The sequence below is a fragment of the Podarcis filfolensis genome (assembly GCF_964270895.1).
Source record: "Podarcis filfolensis genome assembly, chromosome: 14".
Classification (NCBI taxonomy): Eukaryota; Metazoa; Chordata; class Lepidosauria; order Squamata; family Lacertidae; genus Podarcis; species Podarcis filfolensis.
This window is the reverse complement of record NC_139616.1, coordinates 26,449,065-26,469,228: the sequence shown is the minus strand read 5'-3', so window position 1 is coordinate 26,469,228 and position 20,164 is coordinate 26,449,065. Positions and strand designations below refer to the sequence as shown.

Genomic DNA, 20,164 nt, shown 5'->3' with positions numbered 1-20,164 from the left:
ACGGAATGAAGTTAAGTGGTTTTAGCAGTAATGTTACAAAGGAGTTTGTAAAAAATGGATTGTTAATAGGTGAGAATGTAAAGTTATAACATATTAAGATAAAGGATTAAGATAAAAATAAAGAGGGAAAGGATTTGCTGAACTAACTAACTGAACTGGAATACAAAAAGGGGAGGTGTGAGGAGGTCAGGGAAACAAGTAAATGAAAGACAAGACATGGAAAGATTGATTTATTTTTAATTGTTTTTATTTTTCTGTATTTTGTATTTTTTGCTTCTTTTTTCTTTTTCTTTCTTATTTTTGTAACCTTTTCTGAAACTTTAATAAATATCATTAAAAAAAAAAACATACTCGCCCCACCACCAAAAAAACCCCAACCTCAGCCATTACTGGATGCAGCAGAAACAAGGAGGAAAGAGGAGGTGAAACAGAAACCATAAACTTACAACTCAGGAGGGCTGCTTAGCTCTCTGGGCCAAGATGCACAAACGCTTTCTTGGCTTTTTTCCTTTCAGTGCAGCGGGTATGAATTAAAGGCAGTTGCTTCTTCCAAAAATTCAGACCCTTCTTTTCTGTCTCCAGCTACAACCGAGCTGCAAAATCTCTGCCTTACAGTTATTTATTTCAGGTAGGTAGTCGTATTGGTCTGACACAGTCAAAATATAAGAAATAAAATAAAAAATTGTCCAGTAGCACCTTAGAGACCAACTAAGTTTGTTCTTGGTATATGCTTTCATGTGTATACACACGAAAACTTACACAGTGGTACCTGGGGTTACAGACGCTTCAGGTTACAGACTCCGCTAATCCAGAAATAGTACGTTGGGTTAAGAACTTTGCTTCAGGATGAGAACAGAAATTGTGCAGCAGCGGCGGGAGGCCCCATTAGCTAAAGTGGTACCTCAGGTTAAGAACAGTTTCAGGTTAAGAACGGACCTCCGGAACAAATTAAGTTCTTTACCTGAGGTACCACTGTACCAAGAACAAACTTAATTGGTCTCTAAGGTGCTACTGGACAAAAATAAATTAGTTATTTATTTGTTTATGTACCACTCAGTGCCAAAAGAGGCTTCTGGCAGATTACTAGTTTGGCAACTCCCCCTGTAAGAATGGGGCCTATGAAACACTGCTAGTGATTATTTATCTGTGATTCCTGCATTGCAGGGGGGGTGGACTAGATGACCCTTAGGGTCCCTTCCAGCTCTACGATTCTTTGATTCCAATAGTCTGGAGTTGCCAACTGTCCCTTTAACAAGCCATTTTGAGCAGCGTAAAGCTATTTGCCCTGTTGGGGACAGGGATGGGCAGATTGGTCAGTTTCCATTTCCTTCTAATTCTCATTCCGTTCTCCATATTTCCACACCAGTTTGCAATTTATTTACTTATTTATGAAACTCCTCACTGGACATTTGTCAGCATTTTAGTGATACTTTTTTTCTTAACAGACACATTTTTCTGCATGACCCAATGCAGCAATAGACCGTATTTTTCCATGTATAAGACAATATTTTTTCCTTGGAAATAATAGGCAAAAATTGTGGGTCGTCTTATACACGGAAAGCGGGGGGGGGGCGGGGGATTGGTGGCAGCAGCCAGCAGGAGATTGGCAGCGGCAGTTGGGCATGTGATTGGTTTTTGTTGTGTTCCTCAAAAAATAGGGGGGGGGTCTTATACATGGGGGCGTGTTATACAGTACACGGAAAAATATGGTATGTGATTTTCACAAATGGATGCATCTTTATTTACCTAACATACACATTTGGGGACACCTTACCTGGTTAGAGAACTCCATTGCAAATTTTGAACAAGTGCAAATTTTGAAAGGAGAATTGTTTCAGGAAATGTCCCTTCCTAAATGCAAACTTGGCGGTCATTTTTAATGATTTCTATACAATTTATGGACCGTGCAAAACAACACTGAATCAATTTAACTCAGAATAGCTTTCAAAATTCCCAAGTCATGTTACAACTTTTCAGCACCCCTCATTTTGGGAATGTGAAAGCTGAGAAATTCAACGCGCCCAACTCCCAGAAGCATTTTTTGGTGGGGACTCCCGGCTCCTCTGTGCAGCTGCCCAGAGGGTTGGCCAAGTGTATGGCATTTGTGTCTGCTATTGCCTCCTGGACTGAAGCTCTTAGCCGGGCCCCTCATTGCCAGGCCCGAAATGTTTAGGAATCAGCCAGTTTAATGAGAACAAAAGAAATTAATTGGCGGTTTAGGCCTAATGAGACGGCTGTGCAAATTGACGGTCCTCATCAGCAGAAACAAACAGGCTCCCTTCCACGGGCTGCTCCGCCGCATTGAGCGGAGGAAAGCTTTTGCCAGGATGATAAATAGCAGGTCAGGAGAGACCATCTGTGCTTCTCTTCTCCCCTCCACTCCCAAGGGAGGAGGGAGGAGGCTTAGCAGAGAGAGGGGAGGGAAATAGACGGCCATGAAAGCCGCCATTCTCTGGTTCATTCATGGCGGCTCTGCTTGACACCGCCACCTCGCCATGGAGATAAAGGAGGCAGCCAGCCACGCTCTGCACACTTGAGAAGCCCCAAAGAGTTCCGATTTCAGGGCCTGTTTAGTACCTATTGAGGTGCTCACAAAAGGCCCAGGCCTCAGCGAGGCAGCGCTTGGGCAGACAGCTCATGGAGCAGACAGGAGCTGCCCAGGGCCTCTGGCGGCCTCCATTTGTTCTCTCTGTTTACTTAAGACGTTCTCCAATTCCCACTGCGGAGCCCTTTTTTAAAAAAAGCTGGCTTGGCTGATGCTCCCGGGCTGTGCGGTGGGTGGGTGCGGGGAGCTGGGAGGAGAAGCAGGATTGCAGAAAGGGACCCGTCTGATCTTTTAATAATCAAAGTAATTAGAATAATCCTTTCAGGGCTGAATAGGGGATTATTCCTCCATGTCATTGGAGTTTCATCCTCCGTTTGGTCTCCTAAAATGTTGAAAGGGGAGAAGAGAGGACTTCAAAAGCAGCCGCAGCGCTCCTCCCTGCCTTTTAATACCCTCAAGAAATTTTTCCACCGCATGACTTGAATGCGGTGTGAGTGTGGGTGCATGTTTTGGATTCCCAGGGAATGTTTTTTTGGGGTCTCCCCGCCTTTCCTTGGAGGTTGGCCGCTGGGGGTGCTGGCTGTACCAGCTGATAAAAAACTTTTAGAGAAGTCAAGGGCATCTCTGGGGTTAATTGGAAGCAGCCAGTGCCACCAGGGGGCTGATTATAAAATGATGGGGAATTAAAGAGGGCCTAAATCCTGCATGTTTTTTTGCTGTTTCTTGTCAGCTCTCCAGGGACAAAGGCTTCTTCAAGAGGAGAAGGACTAACCTGTCCTTCACAGGCAGAGGCCAATTCTCATGTAACTCATCAATACTCACTGAGGCCTGAGGTCTCCTAGGGCTGAGGTCTTCCTGTGCTAGCTGGGGCTGAGGGTTGTAGCAGCTCACATTTCCAAAAACCTCTGGAGGGCACCAGGTTGGCAAAGGCTGATTTAGGGTTAAGATGCCTATGGGAAGTGGAGCCAGAGCATGGACATCATGGCTAGCAGCCATCAATAGCCCTCTCATTCATGAATTCGTCCAATCCTCTTTTAATGCCATCAGTGCCTCCTGCGGAAGTGAGTTCCATACTGCTGCATGAAGGAGGACTTTGTTTTTCTCTGCCCTGAATCTCCCAACTTTCAGCTTCACTGGATGCCCACAACTTCTTGTGTTAGGAGAGATGCAGAAAAACATCCTCTATCCGGGAGAAAATTACTCAGTGCCATACATAATTTCATCATGTGACTCTTTTCTCTAAACGAAAATGTCCCAAATGCAGCAACCTTTCCTAATAGGGGAATCACTTCATCATCTTGGCCATTTTTGTTCTGAGCCAGATGGACCAATGGCCTGACTCTAAGGCCACTTCCTCATCTTTCAGCCTACCTTGCAAGGTTGTTGTAAGATCTGTTCTAAGCTCCATGAAGAACACACAGGAAAACATTCAATCAATATACCCAAGTGTAGCAGTTATTCCAGATATCAACAGGGGGTAGACATGCTATCTTGTGAACAGAGAGGGAAAGAGGGAATAAAAGCAGTACAGTGGTACCTCGGGTTAAGTACTTAATTCGTTCTGGAGGTCCATTCTTAATCTGAAACTGTTCTTAACCTGAAGCACCACTTTAGCTAATGGGGCCTCCTGCTGCTACCGCATCGCTGGAGCACGATTTCTGTTCTCATCCTGAAGCAAAGTTCTTAACCCGAGGTACTATTTCTGGGTTAGCGGAGTCTGTAACCTGAAGCATATGCAACCTGAGGTACCACTGTACAGTATTTTAGTTCCTTGGTCTTAGCTGAGGTGAGTAGTTTTTGTGGTCTGTTGTGGGAGGAGAAAGCAGCCTTTGTATCTCTGCTGAGCAGCTCTCAAGGCAAAAAATGATAAGTCAGGAGACGAACAAAGAGTGTAATATGTTATGCCAAACGACTAACGGGAACTCCATCCCTGCTAAATGCCGTCTGGTGGTTTGTTGACGGGGCCTCGGTTCCTCATTAGCCAAAGCCTTGACCTTGACCCTGGTCGGCCTTTTTGCTGGGAGACGGAATCCCAGAACAACTCATTTGGCCAACACATTGGCCCAGCAATCCATAAATATTGATTTGTTGTTCTGCGGAGTAATTTAAATGTCAATTATAAGCTCCGGGCAGATCTGGATCAACAATGAAACTGCAGAGAAGTAGGAGCTTCCAAGAGCTGCTGGTGGTGGTGGGATTTGTTAGAGGGAAGGATGGGGCGTGGGGCAGAGTCCTTACATTTAAGACCATTGCTTTCTGCTTTGGTAAAGGGAAGGGAGAGAGGTGGGGTGAGCATGGCTGGCAACATGGAGCAACTCAGTTTGGGGAATCTGATGTGCATGCCTGGCGTTTGTTTATGTTTTGATGTGGCCCAAGGCAGCTTCCTAACAGGCTAAGCTGACAGAACGGAAGTGATGGGTTTGGATTTTCCAAAGGTTTGGGGCACTGTTATGTACTGAGTTGAATAGGATCCAAAAGGCAGCAGTCTGATTGGTCCTAGAACAATAGGATTCAGAATGCAGGAGTCTGATTGGTTCTAGAACAATAGGACCCAGAATGCAGCAGTCTGATTGGTCCACAGGAGCCACCCAATCCAGCTCCAGGTGGAAGTGAATCCGCAACCTGGTTGGTCTACAGGAGAATCCCGGAATTAGCCAATCACGTGGGGCCCATTGTGTAAATAATGTATATAAAGCAGACATTCTGGGGGAACTTCCATTCCTCCTCACCACTATGAGCTGAATAAAGAGCATGAAATCTACTCTCGACTCTGAATACATTTCAGGCACTTTGTCAAAGGATGCAGGCAATGAAAGGGAGGAGGAGGAGGCAGCCTGAGGTTTTTGGGGTGTGTGTGGAGGCAACAAAGTACCTTTGTGAAGGAAGCATTGAGTAACCTCCAGGGGCAGCTAACTTTTGCCCCTCCACATGCTGTAGTACTCCAGCCCCAAGCAGCATGGCCAATGGCCAGAGGTGATGGGAGCTGCACCTGGGGTGACCACCTTTGTTTCTGCAAAATACAGGACAGGGCAGGATGGTTGGGGTGTGTGTGTGAAGTGGCTTCAAAGCAATCCATTACAATATATTGCAGCCTAATAGGATGCCCCTCTGGAATTTGTCATGCGCATGAATGCACATGCATGTACACACACATACACATGGATTTGTAAATCTGTCTGTGCTTGGCTAAAGGTAAAGGGACCCCTGACCATTAGGTCCAGTCATGGCCGACTGGGGTTGTGGTGCTCATCTCGCTTTATTAGCCGAGGGAGCCGGTGTACAGCTTCTGGGTCATGTGGCCAGCATGACTAAGCTGCTTCTGGCGAACCAGAGCAGCGCACAGAAATGCCGTTTACCTTCTCACTGGAGCGGTACCTATTTATCTACTTGCACTTTGGCGTGCTTTTGAACTGCTAGGTTGGCAGGAGCAGGGACTGAGCAATGGGAGCTCACCCCGTCGCGGGGATTCGAACTGCCGACCTTCTGATCAGCAAGCCCTAGGCTCTGTGGTTTAACCCACAATGCCACCCGTGTCCCAGGTAAAGGTAAAGGGACTTGGCTGTGCTTGGCTACCCAGAGTTTAAATACAGGACCTTTCATACACCCTTTCAAATTCATGCATTTGAAGAGGATCCCTAACTTGACAATGAGAGAGAGAGAGAGAGAAGACCTGAAATACAGGACAAAACTGTATCAATACAGGGCCTAGCATTTTACGTTGAAATATGGAGCAATCCTGTATTATACAGGACAGGTGGCAACCAACACCTGGAGGGCTGCTGCAGGTTCTCCGCTCCCGGTTTGCTCTAAAACAGCCTCCCCCAAGCTGGGGATTTTTGACTCCAACTCCCAGCAGCCCCAGGTTGGGCTGCCATCAGCATAACACCGCTGTTGTGGTCCAAAACATCTGGAAGGCACCACCCTGGGAAAGGCCACTGGAAAAGATGCGCTGCCTGCACATCTTCCAATCTTCTCCATGCTCATCACGGAGGCTGGATATTAACATCATGGAACTTTGAAGTGTCAGGCATAGCTCTAATGGCTTTAGCCCAAACGTAGCAGAGTTTTCCTGCACAGCGAAGAAGCTAGTTGAGGTGGAAATGACTAGTCAGCTAGACTCAGAATAACTATTTACAGGATTTATTAAAAGGAAAAATAAAACCAGCAGAGTTTCTGCATACAAAACAAAGCAAAATAAATCCTTTCTTTCTCTCTCTCAACCATACACAGCACTTCTACTCCTAACACACCCCTAACACCAAACTGTGCTAGCATTCCTAGATAACAGAGTTGAGTGCTGGTCGTTAACCAATCAGAGTAAGTAGTTTCTAGGTCAAGCTGACCTTGGCTTTCTGCCAAGAGTAAATTGACACGGCCTTGAGTTAATTGTGTGAAGCCAGAATCTGTAAGTTTCCCATGAGAACCAATTAACAGAAACTGAACACCCCCTCACAGATTCTGCTGGACAATTAACATCAAATACACCTATGTAGGAGATTATTTTTCCAGCAAACCTAAACCCTTGCACATTCGCTTGTTCTTTACCTTTGCCAATGGTTTAGTTAACACATCTGCTACATTTTCTTCACTTGATACATAAGTACAGGTGATTACATTGTCTTGTACACAGCAACGCACATTTTGGTATTTTACAGAGATATGTTTGGAACGCGATTTGAAACCCTCTGTTTTACTTAAGGTTATACAAGCTTGATTATCAATGTAAACTTGTACTGGTTCTCCACAATTTACATTTAAATCTGCTAACAAATGCTTGAAATAAATCACCTCGTTGCACAATTCACTCAACGCGGCGTACTCTGATTCCGTTGATGACACACTTACAACGTCTTGCTTGCGTGACCGCCAGCTGATTAAAGCTCCACCGACCATTATGACTAGTCCTGTGACAGATTTTCTATCCGGCAAATTTCCCCAGTCACTATCACAGTAGCAACTCAACATTTCATCTTCTGAAGAATTTAATTGTAACATATAGCCAATTGTCTGTTTGAGGTATCTCAGAACTTGTTTTACCCCTTTCCAGGCATTTAGTGTGGGTTTTGAGACCAATCTACTTAATATGCCTACTGCATAGCTAATATCAGGTCTGGACCACTGTGCTAGATACAATAAACTTCCAATTACAGAATGATATACATCAGGATGTTCAAATTCAGGACTCTCATCTGTATGAAGTGTTTTTATGAAACCTGGATCCATAGGCACCACTGCCCCTTTGCAATCCTGCATCCTGTATGTAGTCAGTAGTTGTTTAACTTTGTTCTGCTGACTAATTAGGCAGCTGCCATCTTGGGCCCAGCACACTTCCAACCCTAGATATGTCCTAACCGGGCCTAAGTCTTTCACTTTGAACTTACTGGACAATTGCTTGGCAAACCTTTTAGTTTGTTTATCTGTTTTGCAAGCATACAATACATCATCTACATAAATCAGACAAAACTCTTGATCACTGCCTGTACCACGTACATAAACACAATTGTCAGCTGTACTCTGCTTGAAACCAAATGACACTAAGGCCTCATGGAAACATTTGTTCCAAGATCTTGCAGCCTGTTTGAGACCATATAGAGCTTTGTTTAATTTCAACACTCTATTGTAACCTGTCTCATAACCAGGCGGTTCGGCTAGATACAGGTCTTCTGATATTGATGCATGTAAATATGCAGTCTGGATATCAAAATGGTTTAACAGGAGTTTTCTCTTTGCTCCAAGCGTTAGAATCAGCCTTACACTGTCCCCCTTAGCAGTAGGGGAAAAAGTCTCGTCATAATCTTTTCCAGGCCTCTGAGAGTATCCTTGAGCCACTAAACGAGCTTTGTATTTGTACTCTCCTGTCACCAGAGGTTTAAGTTTGTACACCCACCTGCAGCCTACAATCTTTGCCCCCTCAGGCGCTGCTACTGGTGTAAAAACCTTGTGCTCATTCAGAGAGGACATCTCTTCCTCCATTGCCTGTTTCCAGAGCTCTGCCTCCTCTTTTGGTAACTTTAACACCTCCTGAAAACTCTTGGGCTCTGCAATTACACTAAACACATTTGCAGTATCTGGAGAAAAATGCACCGGAGGCACTCCTTTGTTTTGTCTTTTAGATCTTCTGGGAGAAAATTTTTCTTCTGACCCACTTTCCTCCTCAGAACTACGACCTCTCTTTTGTTGCTTAGCAACTGGTCTCTGGCTAATTCCACTTTCTTGAGAGCTCTTATCTGAACTTTCCTCCCCCTCAGACTCTGATTCTCTATGTTTACCTTCAGAGTCATGAAGCTCCTGGGAAGGTTCAAACCAAACCTCAGTATTGGCATGTAGTCTCTCCCAGCCACTATGTTCACAAAAACTGGCATTCCTGGAGATCACTATGCCATTTGTCCCTTCAGCAAAGCGGAAACCTTTTCCCAGCTCCTGGTAACCCACAAACACTAACTGTTTGGTCTTAGGATCTCCCTTCTTTCTCATTTGTTTTGGAATTAATACCCAGGCTTTTGATCCAAACACATGCAAATGGTCAATTTTGGGTTTTTTCTGAAACAATTTAAAGTATGGAGTTGTACCTATTGTTTGATGAAAGAGCCTATTTTGGAGATAACACGCGGTGAGCATGCTCTCCCCCCAATAAGACATGGGCAAATCAGCATCATCAAGCATGGCAAACATCATGTCTTGTAAAGATCTGTTTTTTCGCTCTGCAACGCCATTCTCCTCTGGGGAAAAAGCGTTCGTTTTTCTATGCCCAATGCCACGCTTTTGTAACCAATCTCTAAAAGCATTTGACATAAATTCGCCACCTCTGTCCGTCTGAATCCTTTTGAGTTTAATGGACAGAAATCTTTCCACAGATGCCACCCAGCCTTTAAACTTAGTGAACACGTCACCCTTATTCTTCATGGGAAAAACCCAAGAATAACGCGTGGCGTCATCCACAATTGTTAATGAAAAACGCGATCCACCCCTGCTTACAGCAAATGGACCAATTACGTCCATGTGAACCAGCTGTAGCGGTGACTCACTAACTCTGTCACTTCTGGGGTAAGAGACTCTGTGGGTTTTAACCTTTTTACAAACATTACAATCAAGGTACTTGTTACAACTCTTTAAATTACCCCCATCAGCCAATTCAGACATTTTTAGTATACTTTTCCAGCCAGCATGCCCCATTTTCCTATGCAATAAGTGCACACAGTTGTCATGTATAGCTTTGTTATTCACTGCAGGCTGAGATTTACTGACTACTGCTGCAACTTGAGATCCTGCTTTAAGCCAAAACAAGCCTCCCTCTGACTTAGCAGTGCCTAAAATCTCACCAGCCTTCTTAATAATGCAACTGTCTCCTTCAAAATACACTTTAAACCCAGCTTTTAGCAAACAATCTACAGACATCAGATTGCTCCTTAATGAAGGCACATAAAGTACATTTTGCAGGCATTCATGAAGACAAGGAACAAAAACTGCACCCCCCGAAATCACTTCGGAAGTACTTCCGTCTGCTAGAGCCACCTGGCTGCGCTGTGCTGAGTTCTTGGAAACAAACAATTCATCTGAATTTACGATGTGCCGAGACGCTCCCGAATCGACCACCCAGACAGCTTGTTTCTCATCAGCAATCTTGACCTCGGCGGTCACCAGCTGAGCCGACTGTTTTTGTTTGAAGAACTTCTTTTTCCGCTGCTGCTGCTGCTGCTGCTGCTGATCTCGTCTCTGCTCCTGCACCGGCAACTGAGACTTGACCAACTCAGGACATTGTCGTTTTAAATGCGCTGAAGACCCACATCGGAAACAACGCCTAACAGCAAACGCAGACTCCTCACCGGCACGCTGCTCTTGCTTCACCCCTGGCACGGCATGAGAACTCCTTCCAAACCGCCCGCCTGTAGAAGCCTCTGCAGCCAACGACCTTTCTTGCCTCTTCTGCCACTCTTCAATCAAACGCCCAGTAACGTAACTGACTGATAAATCACACTCCTGTATGCCTTCTAGAGACAAAACTAAATTATCCCAGCTTTCCGGGAGAGAACTCAAAATAATAGCCACCTTCTCCTGCTGGTCTAATGCACAGTCTCTTTCCTGTAGCGCAGCAAACTTTAACTGTAAACTGTGTAGGTGTTCCTGGATTGTAACCCCAGGCTGTAACATTGCCTTGTACAATGCCTTGCGAATGAACAGCTTGGAAACCGCTGTCTCACGCACATGGAGTTCTTTAAGTGCTTGCCACACACCTCTAGCTGTCTTGATTCCCCTCACATACGGCAACTGGGAATCTTCCAGCCCCAAGACAATTGTGGCCCTTGCTCTTTGGTCTTTATCGAGGTCTTCATCATCAGGCTTTGCAGGAAACTTACTCACCACTTGCCAGAGACGATCCCTCTGCAGCACTGCCTGCATGCGTTCCGACCACAGCAAGTAATTGGAGTCATTCAGACGCTCAAAAGCCATCTGAACTGGTTGTGAGGCCATCTTGAGAGCGATGTCCCTGGAACCCGGAACCAGCTACTCACGACCACCGAGAGAGAAAACAGGAACCACAGCACCCAGCACTCACACGCTGCAGCTGTTGTCCTTGTGTCCACTGCGTCACCAGCTCACAACAGTCAGGAACCAGCCAATGTCCATCTGCTGCACCAACAGGAACAACTTCTGGAACTACTGGAACCAACGCCGTTGATGCTGACACCACCACAACTCAGGCTGGCAGCACAATGCCCATAACCTCATGGAACTTTGAAGTGTCAGGCATAGCTCTAATGGCTTTAGCCCAAACGTAGCAGAGTTTTCCTGCACAGCGAAGAAGCTAGTTGAGGTGGAAATGACTAGTCAGCTAGACTCAGAATAACTATTTACAGGATTTATTAAAAGGAAAAATAAAACCAGCAGAGTTTCTGCATACAAAACAAAGCAAAATAAATCCTTTCTTTCTCTCTCTCAACCATACACAGCACTTCTACTCCTAACACACCCCTAACACCAAACTGTGCTAGCATTCCTAGATAACAGAGTTGAGTGCTGGTCGTTAACCAATCAGAGTAAGTAGTTTCTAGGTCAAGCTGACCTTGGCTTTCTGCCAAGAGTAAATTGACACGGCCTTGAGTTAATTGTGTGAAGCCAGAATCTGTAAGTTTCCCATGAGAACCAATTAACAGAAACTGAACATAACATCCCAAGGGGGACGTATCTGTACAGCAACAGACAAAACAAGATTTCTCGCTGTATATTCCTGCTGTATAATGATCTTTTCACCAAGAGTGTGTGCTAGGAACAATATGAAATTTCTCTCTCTCTCTCTCTCTCTCTCTCTCTCTCTCTCTCTCTCTCACACACACACACACACACACACACACACACAAAAACTGGGTTTATCATTCCACCCAAGTTGTTTTTTTTAAAGAATGAGCTTTCCAGCCAAGGACTTGGCAAAGCCCTCTGTTGTATTTATGGGGTAGCTCTAGTGACACAATTGTGCTCATTAATTGATTGCAGCCTGAGGACCTGTTATATGTGAATGAAACACCATATACTGCCTTCTGCAGATTTTTGATATATACACATATAGATTTATAGGAGGGTGAAGCGGCCTCACCCCACCACCAAATCCCTTGAAATTAAACCTCATAAAATCTTTGGCTGCTTTGCAGGGGTATCCACCTGAGTTGTCGGGGGGGCGGGGGGAGGTTTGAAGCAAGACCGAATGACATTGAGGATTGGCTACACACACACACACACACACACACACACACACACACACAGTGTGACTGTTCTTATTAAAAGCCTCTTTGTAAATTTCACCGCAGAGCGTTTGGGAGGCAGCTTAAATTTAAGCAGGGGGCTTAAATTGTAGCAATCCTGATTTACAGCACAAAAGGAGCCGAGTATTTTTCAAGCAGGATGGAGCCAGGAGGATGTTGGGCAAAAGGGCCTAAAATATAAGGCAAGCTAATAACAAAATGTAGAGATCAGGGTTTTCCCCACATTACCGAAGTGTGGCGACACTGGGCGCACAGTTTGAGGGCTCTATGCTGGGAGCTAGTGGCAGAGAAAATGTTCTGGTTCAGGACCAAAGACCCCACAGAGACAGAATTGTGAAGGCCTCCCTTTGGTCCCAACCTGCTGAGAATATGAATGGAATTGTTATTCAGGTTGGTTTTGCTGGGTTGGTGAATTGCCCCCCCCCCCTGCAAAAAGTTCTGAAGCAATTTACAACCAGAATGAAACTGAGCAGTAAAAACACCTAAGCATATTAAAAACATATTCCCGACTGTGCTGCCCAAATGCCTGTGAAAACAGAAAATGTCTGTGTTTTAAGCACTTTGCATCAGGGAAAGGCATCACCAGTCCAGAGAGATCTGCATTGGCTCCCAATACGTTTTCGAGCACAATTCAAAGTGTTGGTGCTGACCTTTAAAGCCCTAAATGGCCTCAGCCCTGTATACGTGAAGGAGCGGCTCCACCCCCACTGTCCAGCCCAGACACTGGGGTCCTCCTCTGAGGGCCTTCTGGCAGTTGCCTCATTGCGAGAAGTGAGGTTACAGGGAACTAGACAGAGGGCCTTCTCGGTAGTGGCACCCGCCCTGTGGAACGCCCTCCCATCACATGTCAAGGAAATAGGCAGCTATCCTATTTTTAAAAGACATCTGAAGGCAGCCCTGTTTAGGGAAGTTTTTCTCATCAGGCAGCAAATCGTCTTGAGGCGGCTGCAAGAGTGAATGTCCTGCCTACGAAGAAATGCAGTGTTAGGTTAGGCTTTTTTATTTTTGTGATGGTGATGAACAAGTTATTTCAGAGTTCAGAGGGAGAACTAGATCCCTAGTTAATTGTTGCAGGAAGAGTGCAGCACACCTGAAAATGAGATCACTTTGTGGTGGATTAGGAAAGTGGGAGAGCTGGGAGCTGCTAATGTCTTTTTGTTTTCTAATCCATCATTCAGTGGTCCAAAATGGAGGACACACAAGGGATTATTATTATTATTATTATTATTATTATTATTATTATTATTATTATTATTTTAAAAAGAAAGACACAAAGGAAGTGGAGGCTGAGCACCCCCCCCCAGATTCTTAGATGCAAGGTTCATGACACATAGCAGCTTTCTCCCCCCCCCCAACAATTCTCTCTGTTCTCAGACGCCCTGTGTGAGAAGCAGACAGTTGTCAAAGGCCCTAATCTGTTAAAAGCATGAAGGATGCTTGTGTTGATCTGGAGCCCAGATGTAATTAAAGGGCTTTCCCCCCCTGTGTTGAGCTTGCATAATGCCGAGTGTGAACAGGCAGCGCTCCACTTCTCCCTGCTGGTGAGGATTCTCCAGCTCCCCCAAGCTTGGTAGGAAAACGGAAAAGCACACAAATAAAATGTGGGGGAAGGTTTTTTGGGTTGTGTTTTTTTTTTTAGAACATATAATCCTGTAGCTGAAGCTTTTTCTCTGCGGCTGCCTATGCCCCATAAATTTAAAGCACATGATTTCCTCCCAAGAACCTTGGGAGCTGTAGTTTGTTATGGGTACTGGGAATTGTAGTTCTCTGGGGGGGGGGACTACCATTCCCAGGATGCTTTGGGAGAAGTCATGTGTTTCAAATGTATGGTGTGTACACAGCCTCAGTCTCTCTCTTTTTCCCTCCACCCCGCCTGGGCCCCACACCTCTAATCTCTGCTAGAAAATCTGATTTGGGATGTAATTTGTATGGCATGTCTCATGATTTCATTTAATCTGCACAATCCTCTTATACAGCAGAACAGCATAAGTTAACACAGGGAATGTGGCTCTTTAAGGGATATGAATCTTCCCCCCCCATGCCCCCCAGCCAGTCCTTCTAGACCAAAAATTCATTAAATCTTTGGACAGCTCCTCATGGGCACTTGTCAAGAGAGCTTTCCACCTTCATCTCACGGTCAGGGACAGCAAAGAAATCTGATCCAGTTTGCATTAAAAGGCCACTCTGCCTAATTCGTGGTTTCTGAAATAATATACGAAACTCAGCCGCCCTTTCAAATCTCCACTTCTCCAAATTTTGCAATGCAGTTCTCCAGACAAGGAATGTGCACCAACATTTATATGCTAGGATAAAGTGCTCATCTAAATTAGTGGGAAATGTGCAAAAAAATAATAATGCACCTTACTAGGGGGAATGTGTATAAAGTGGTGCCCCGCAAGATGAATGCCTCGCAAGACGGAAAACTCGCTAGACGAAAGGGTTTTCTGTTTTTTGAGCTGCTTCGCAAGACGAATTTCCCTATGGGCTTGCTTCGCAAGATGAAAACGTCTTGCAAGTTTGTTTCCTTTTTCTTAACACCGTTAATACAGTTGCGACTTGACTTTGAGGAGCAACTCATAGAACACAGTGTACATAGTAGCCTTTTTTGAGGTTTTTAAAGACTTTGGTGATTTTTGAAGCTTTTCCAAAACTTCTTTTGCAGCCATTTGGTAAGTTAAGCTTTTAAAACTTTTTGGGGGGGTTTTGGATTTTGGGTTGGGGTGTTTGGAATTCAAGGACTTGGTGTTGGGGAGGGGTTTGCAAGAATCTGGAAGCTTGTGTGTTTTTTTCTGCATTTTTATGATTTTCTGTGACCATTGGGCCACTCTGCTGTTTTTTTAAAAAAATTCTGGGTTTGAATTTTGAAATGCTCTTTACAGAATGTGTGACTTTAAAGAGCACTTAATAAACTCTTGTTGTACCAAATTTGGCTTTGTTTGGACTTTTTTTGACCATAGGAACGCATTAATTGATTTTCAATGCATTCCTATGGGATTTCGTGCTTCGCAAGACGAAAAATTCGCTAGACGAAAAAATTCGTGGAACGAATTAATTTCGTCTTGCGAGGCACCACTGTATTGGGCAACACTGCCTTGAAAAATCCCCACTAAACCACTGGTGAAACTTTCTGAGGACTACTACTAAGAAATGTTGTGTGGAAACATCAGAACTTAAAACGAGGAAAATGAGCCACTAAAGGGAAAGGAAATTGATAGATTTGCTCGTTCCTGCCTCACCTCCCAGCATTTGAAGCGTTATTCAGTCAGGGTCCCACCTGAACAGAATTTAAGGTGAGATGAAACAGGATTTAATTTCGTAAAGAAAAACACTTGTTTTGAAAACAAAAAGTTGCTTCAAAAACAACAGAAAGTTCTTCCCACAGCTCATAGTTGGAACTCCTTCCCACAGGAGGGGAAGATAAATAAATTCCTGGAAGAGAGGGCTATTGATGGCTACTAGCTACGATGGCTCTGCTCTGTCTCCACAGCTGGAGGCAGCCATGCTTCTGAATACCAGTTGCTGGAAACCAAAAGGAGGGGAGAGGGCTCCTGTGCTTGAATCCCGCTTGTGGGCTTCTCATTGGCCATCTGGTTGGCCAGTATGAGAACAGGATGCTGGACTAGATGGGCATTGGCCTGACCCTGCAGGCTCTTCCTATGCCCTGGTGCTGACAGGGTGAGGGGACAGCTATTCTCTTTGAGGAGCCACTCTCCGGACTGTTACACTGCCCAGTGCCACATGGACAGTGGATTCTCTCCTCCCTGCCCCCGCTGCTGCCGCATCCTCTTCCGCCCCCGTTAATTCTTAATGGTCAATTTGGCTTCCCTGCTTTTATTTAAAAGGAAGTAAAGGAAAAGGAAGCAAAATACTTTCTAAATGATTGTTGTGATCAAATAACTCCCCCAAATGCTACAAAATATTAAAATCCCTACTTCAATATCCTTTATCCTTTAAGGTTCTTTATAATTCAATAAACAGGATTTCCAAATCCTCGTCGCCAGAGCGGAGAGTGGGCTGTTCTGCTGTTCTGGGCCTTCTCCTCTAATGCACACTCTTATTAAGCTGTGCAAGCTTACAGCTCTTTAATCTTTTTGAACACATGTTGAGGAGAATAAAAGCAATTTTGTTTAGGAAGCTGAAGGCTGTGCTCAGCTAGAAATAAGCTTTTTCTGTAATCTTCCCCTCCTCCCAAGCTTTATAGCCCAGTTGTTTTTTGGAACCAGCACTGCACAGGCCACACAGTAAACTGTGGAAGATCAAGGCATCCCTGAGGCTGTTTCCCCCTCTCTCCCTCCAACCAGCCTCCTCTTGACTAAGGGACAAATGAGAAGAGCAACCTAATTTTTTTTCCAGCACACCCCCCCACCCCTTGCCCAAATCAGCACACTACTCGTACTTTCCATCTTCTTTCTTGGAAAATAATCTCAGATCTCGGCTTCTTTGGGATCAAAGCTAATCTGGATGTAATTCCCCTACCTCACCTTCTGCCCTTGGCAACCTATAAATGCAGATTAAAGGGTTATATAAATGTAATTTTCTAATTAATCATTTTTAGATCCTTCCAGCTACTGCATATTTTTTTGAGAGAGGGGGGTGAGGGGGGTTGTAACATGGCAAATGTACTTAAAGATAAGGCATTAACTCATAGTGGACAGAGATCCAACAGAAGAGCCTTGCTTGCATTTCAATATTCGTTTGACCTCGGCTAAACTCCAGAATGTGCTTGGTTCCCCCAGTCGTCTTGTCATCGTCGCAGGCAGGCAGCTCAGGGAGGGCAAGTGTGGGTGCAAAGAGGAGAAGGGAATGGTTGCAGGCAGATGGAGAGCAAATCCTCACAGCAAACCATCCATCCTACAGGGTAGACTGAGATATAGCAGCTGCTGCTGCCCAGCCAGAGGCAAGCTTGGTGGCAACAGTGTTTTGTGTTGTGTAGGCTCCTATGATGTAAGTAATATAGCCTGCTAGCCTGCTCCCTAAAATATCACTGGTTTGCTCATTTCTGTATATAGGGTGCCTACATTCTGCATGTGCAAATGGCTTTAGATAGCTATTAGGTCCATAAATTACCATATAGCATATATTCAACGCAAAAAAACAGCGGCAATTTGTTGTTGACAAAGGACAGCTGGACATATAAAGGACCCCATTACCTTCAGTAGCTTAGGGCCTCATCAAACCTAAATCTGGCCCTGCTTCTCACCAGTCCATGGGCGTTTTACACACAAAAATGGAGGTATGAGGCGAAATTTGCACTGAGGTGTTGATGAATTTTCAGCAATATCCTGAAGACAGGAAAAATGTGAACCGGAGAGAAACTGAAATTGACGGATTTGGTCACCCCTGTTGCCCATATGTGTTTTATGTTGTTACTTGTGAAAAAAATTTTGTATGCCATCCAACGTTTCCCTGATGAAAATAGGGATGTCCTATTCCCTCATAATAATAATTATGGCAGAAGTGACATCCGGGTTGAATTTCCAGAAGGTGGTGGTTTGCTCTGGATCCTCAGCAAGTAAAACAACATTCAGGGTGTCCTGGTTCACCTGGGTTCACCACCAGTGTGGTGTAGTGGTTAAGAGCGGTAGACTCATAATCTGGTGAACCGGGTTCGCGTCTCCGCTCCTCCACATGCAGCTGCTGGGTGACCTTGGGCCAGTCACACTTCTCTGAAGTCTCTCAGCCCCACTCACCTCACAGTGTTTGTTGTGGAGGAGGAAGGGTAGTGATAAAGCGGGATATCAAATCCAAACTCTTCTTCTTACTTTTTGAAATATGGCAACCTAATAATAATGTTATTATTTATACCCTGCCTGACTGGGTTGCCCGAGATACTCTGGGCAGCTTCCAACATATATGAAAACCTAACAAAACATTAATAGTACTTATCTTCTTGGCTTGAGGGACACATAACTCCATACCCTCCAACATTTCTCAGATGAAAATAGGGACATTCTACTATACCCTCCAATATTTCTCCAATGAAAATAGGCATGTCCTAAGGAAAAGCGGGACATTCCAGGATCAAATCAGAAACTGGGACGGCGTCTGTAAATCCAGGACTGTCCCTGGAAATTAGGAACACTTGGAGGGTCTGGGTGGTTATTAGAAATGTGATTAATAAATATAAGAGTTTCTCCCAGCCAAGAGATCCAGAGTTCTGCAAAGTCTCTTTCATTCCATTGCAGGTATGTGTTTTTAGGGCCCACCTTGTTTTTATGGTCGTAAGTTGTTTTAATTTTTGTAAAATATTTGTAAAATATTTGTAAAATATTTGTAAAATATTTTGTAAAATATTGTTTTGAATGCCACATTAGGGTGAAAGATGGGAAATAAATAAATAAATGGCATAAGATCTCCGCACCCTGCCTTTGAGAAGCCAGAACTTTCTTTCCCTTCCAGATTGTGTGCAAATTTTTGTGCTGTCTCTTTAAAAGCAAATAAAATAAATAAATAAATAACTGAAGACCTTACCAGCCACCTATTTTTCTTTCAGGTATTTTCAAATCGTGCTAATTAACTTCAAGGTAGATGTTCCTCATTCCAGCCTCCCTTTTCTGCCTTCAAATGCCAAAACAAATCTTGCCATAATTACCAGCAATCCTTTTCATTACTGGCTGCCTAATTATCCTATTAATAGCTCATCCTAAGAGACTGTATTGCTTGGCAGGCAAATATTTGTTTTTAAATTAGCAAACACAAAAGACAAACCGGCTCTGTTTGCCGAAGGATTTTTGAAATGCAAAATGGTTCATATTGATAGGAGGGTGAAGGATATAATCCTAGAAAAACCAAATACTTTAAGCTGCTGGAAGCAGGTTTGTCTCAACAAGGCGGTGGGGGAGGGGAAGGAAACAGACAACCTAGGTTTTATTCCAGGGAGGGGGGGGAGGGTAGAAGACTAGGATGACAAAAAATGTGTGTGTCAAATTTTTCAGGCAATTAACAGTTTCTGAACAGCCACATGATGAAGATAATTAATAGAAGCTTTCAAATGTTCTTCCTAACTTGTTAAATGTGCTACTGAAACCTGAAACTCTGTTGAATGATCATGCAGGGCCTGATATGAAGATTGGGGGGTCTCAGGAACCATCTCTTAGGTCGGTCCACCTGTCTTGTTTTGTAATGCACTAGATGTCTCCAGAGTCCAGCCACTCCCAGAGCTTCAGCAGATAGGCAGCTCTTATGAAACTCCCTCTCACAGGAGGCAGATGAGACAAATTCACGGAGGACAACACTTGTGATGGCTACTAGCCATGACGGCCATGCTCTACCTCTACAATGGGGGAAGCAATGCGTCTGAATGCCCATTGCTGGAAACCACAATATGGGAGAGGGCTCTTGTTCTCAGGTCTTGTTTGCTGGCTTACCATTGAGGGATCTGGTCAGGGCTGGATTTAGGTTTGATGAGGCCCTAAGCTATTGAAGGTAATAGGGCCCTTTATATGTCCAGCTGTCGTTTGTCAACAACAAATTGTCATGTTTTTTGTGTTGAATATATACTATATGGTAGCATATTTATGGACCTAGGTAATGGGACCCCTGACCATTAAGTCCAGTCGCAAACGACTCTGGGGTTGTGGTGCTCATCTCGCTTTACTGGCCAAGGGAGCCAGCATACAGCTTCCAGGTCATGTGGTCAGCATGACAAAGCCACTTCTGGCAAACCAGAGTAGCGCACGGAAACACCGTTTACCTTCCCGCCAGAGCGGTACCTATTTATCTACTTGCACTTTGATGTGCTTTCGAACTGCTTGGTTGGCAGGAGCTGGAACCGAGCAATGGGAGCTCACCCCGTTGTGGGGATTCGAACCGCCGACCTTCTGATCGGCAAGCCATAGGCGCCACCTGCGTCCCTCTATTTATG

The 20,164-nt window shown here is 44.6% G+C and overlaps 1 protein-coding gene across 1 annotated transcript in view; it reads right to left on the bottom strand.

Annotated features, from left to right (window-relative positions):
- Nucleotides 1-234: 234 nt before the first annotated feature.
- MAP2K5 (mitogen-activated protein kinase kinase 5) overlaps nucleotides 235-20,164 on the bottom strand; it is a 933,658-nt gene continuing 913,728 nt past the window's right edge. Inside the window, exon 17 of the transcript XR_014541671.1 lies at nucleotides 235-350. The gene's annotated coding sequence lies outside the window, so the exon portion shown is untranslated. The remainder of the gene's footprint in view (nucleotides 351-20,164) is intronic.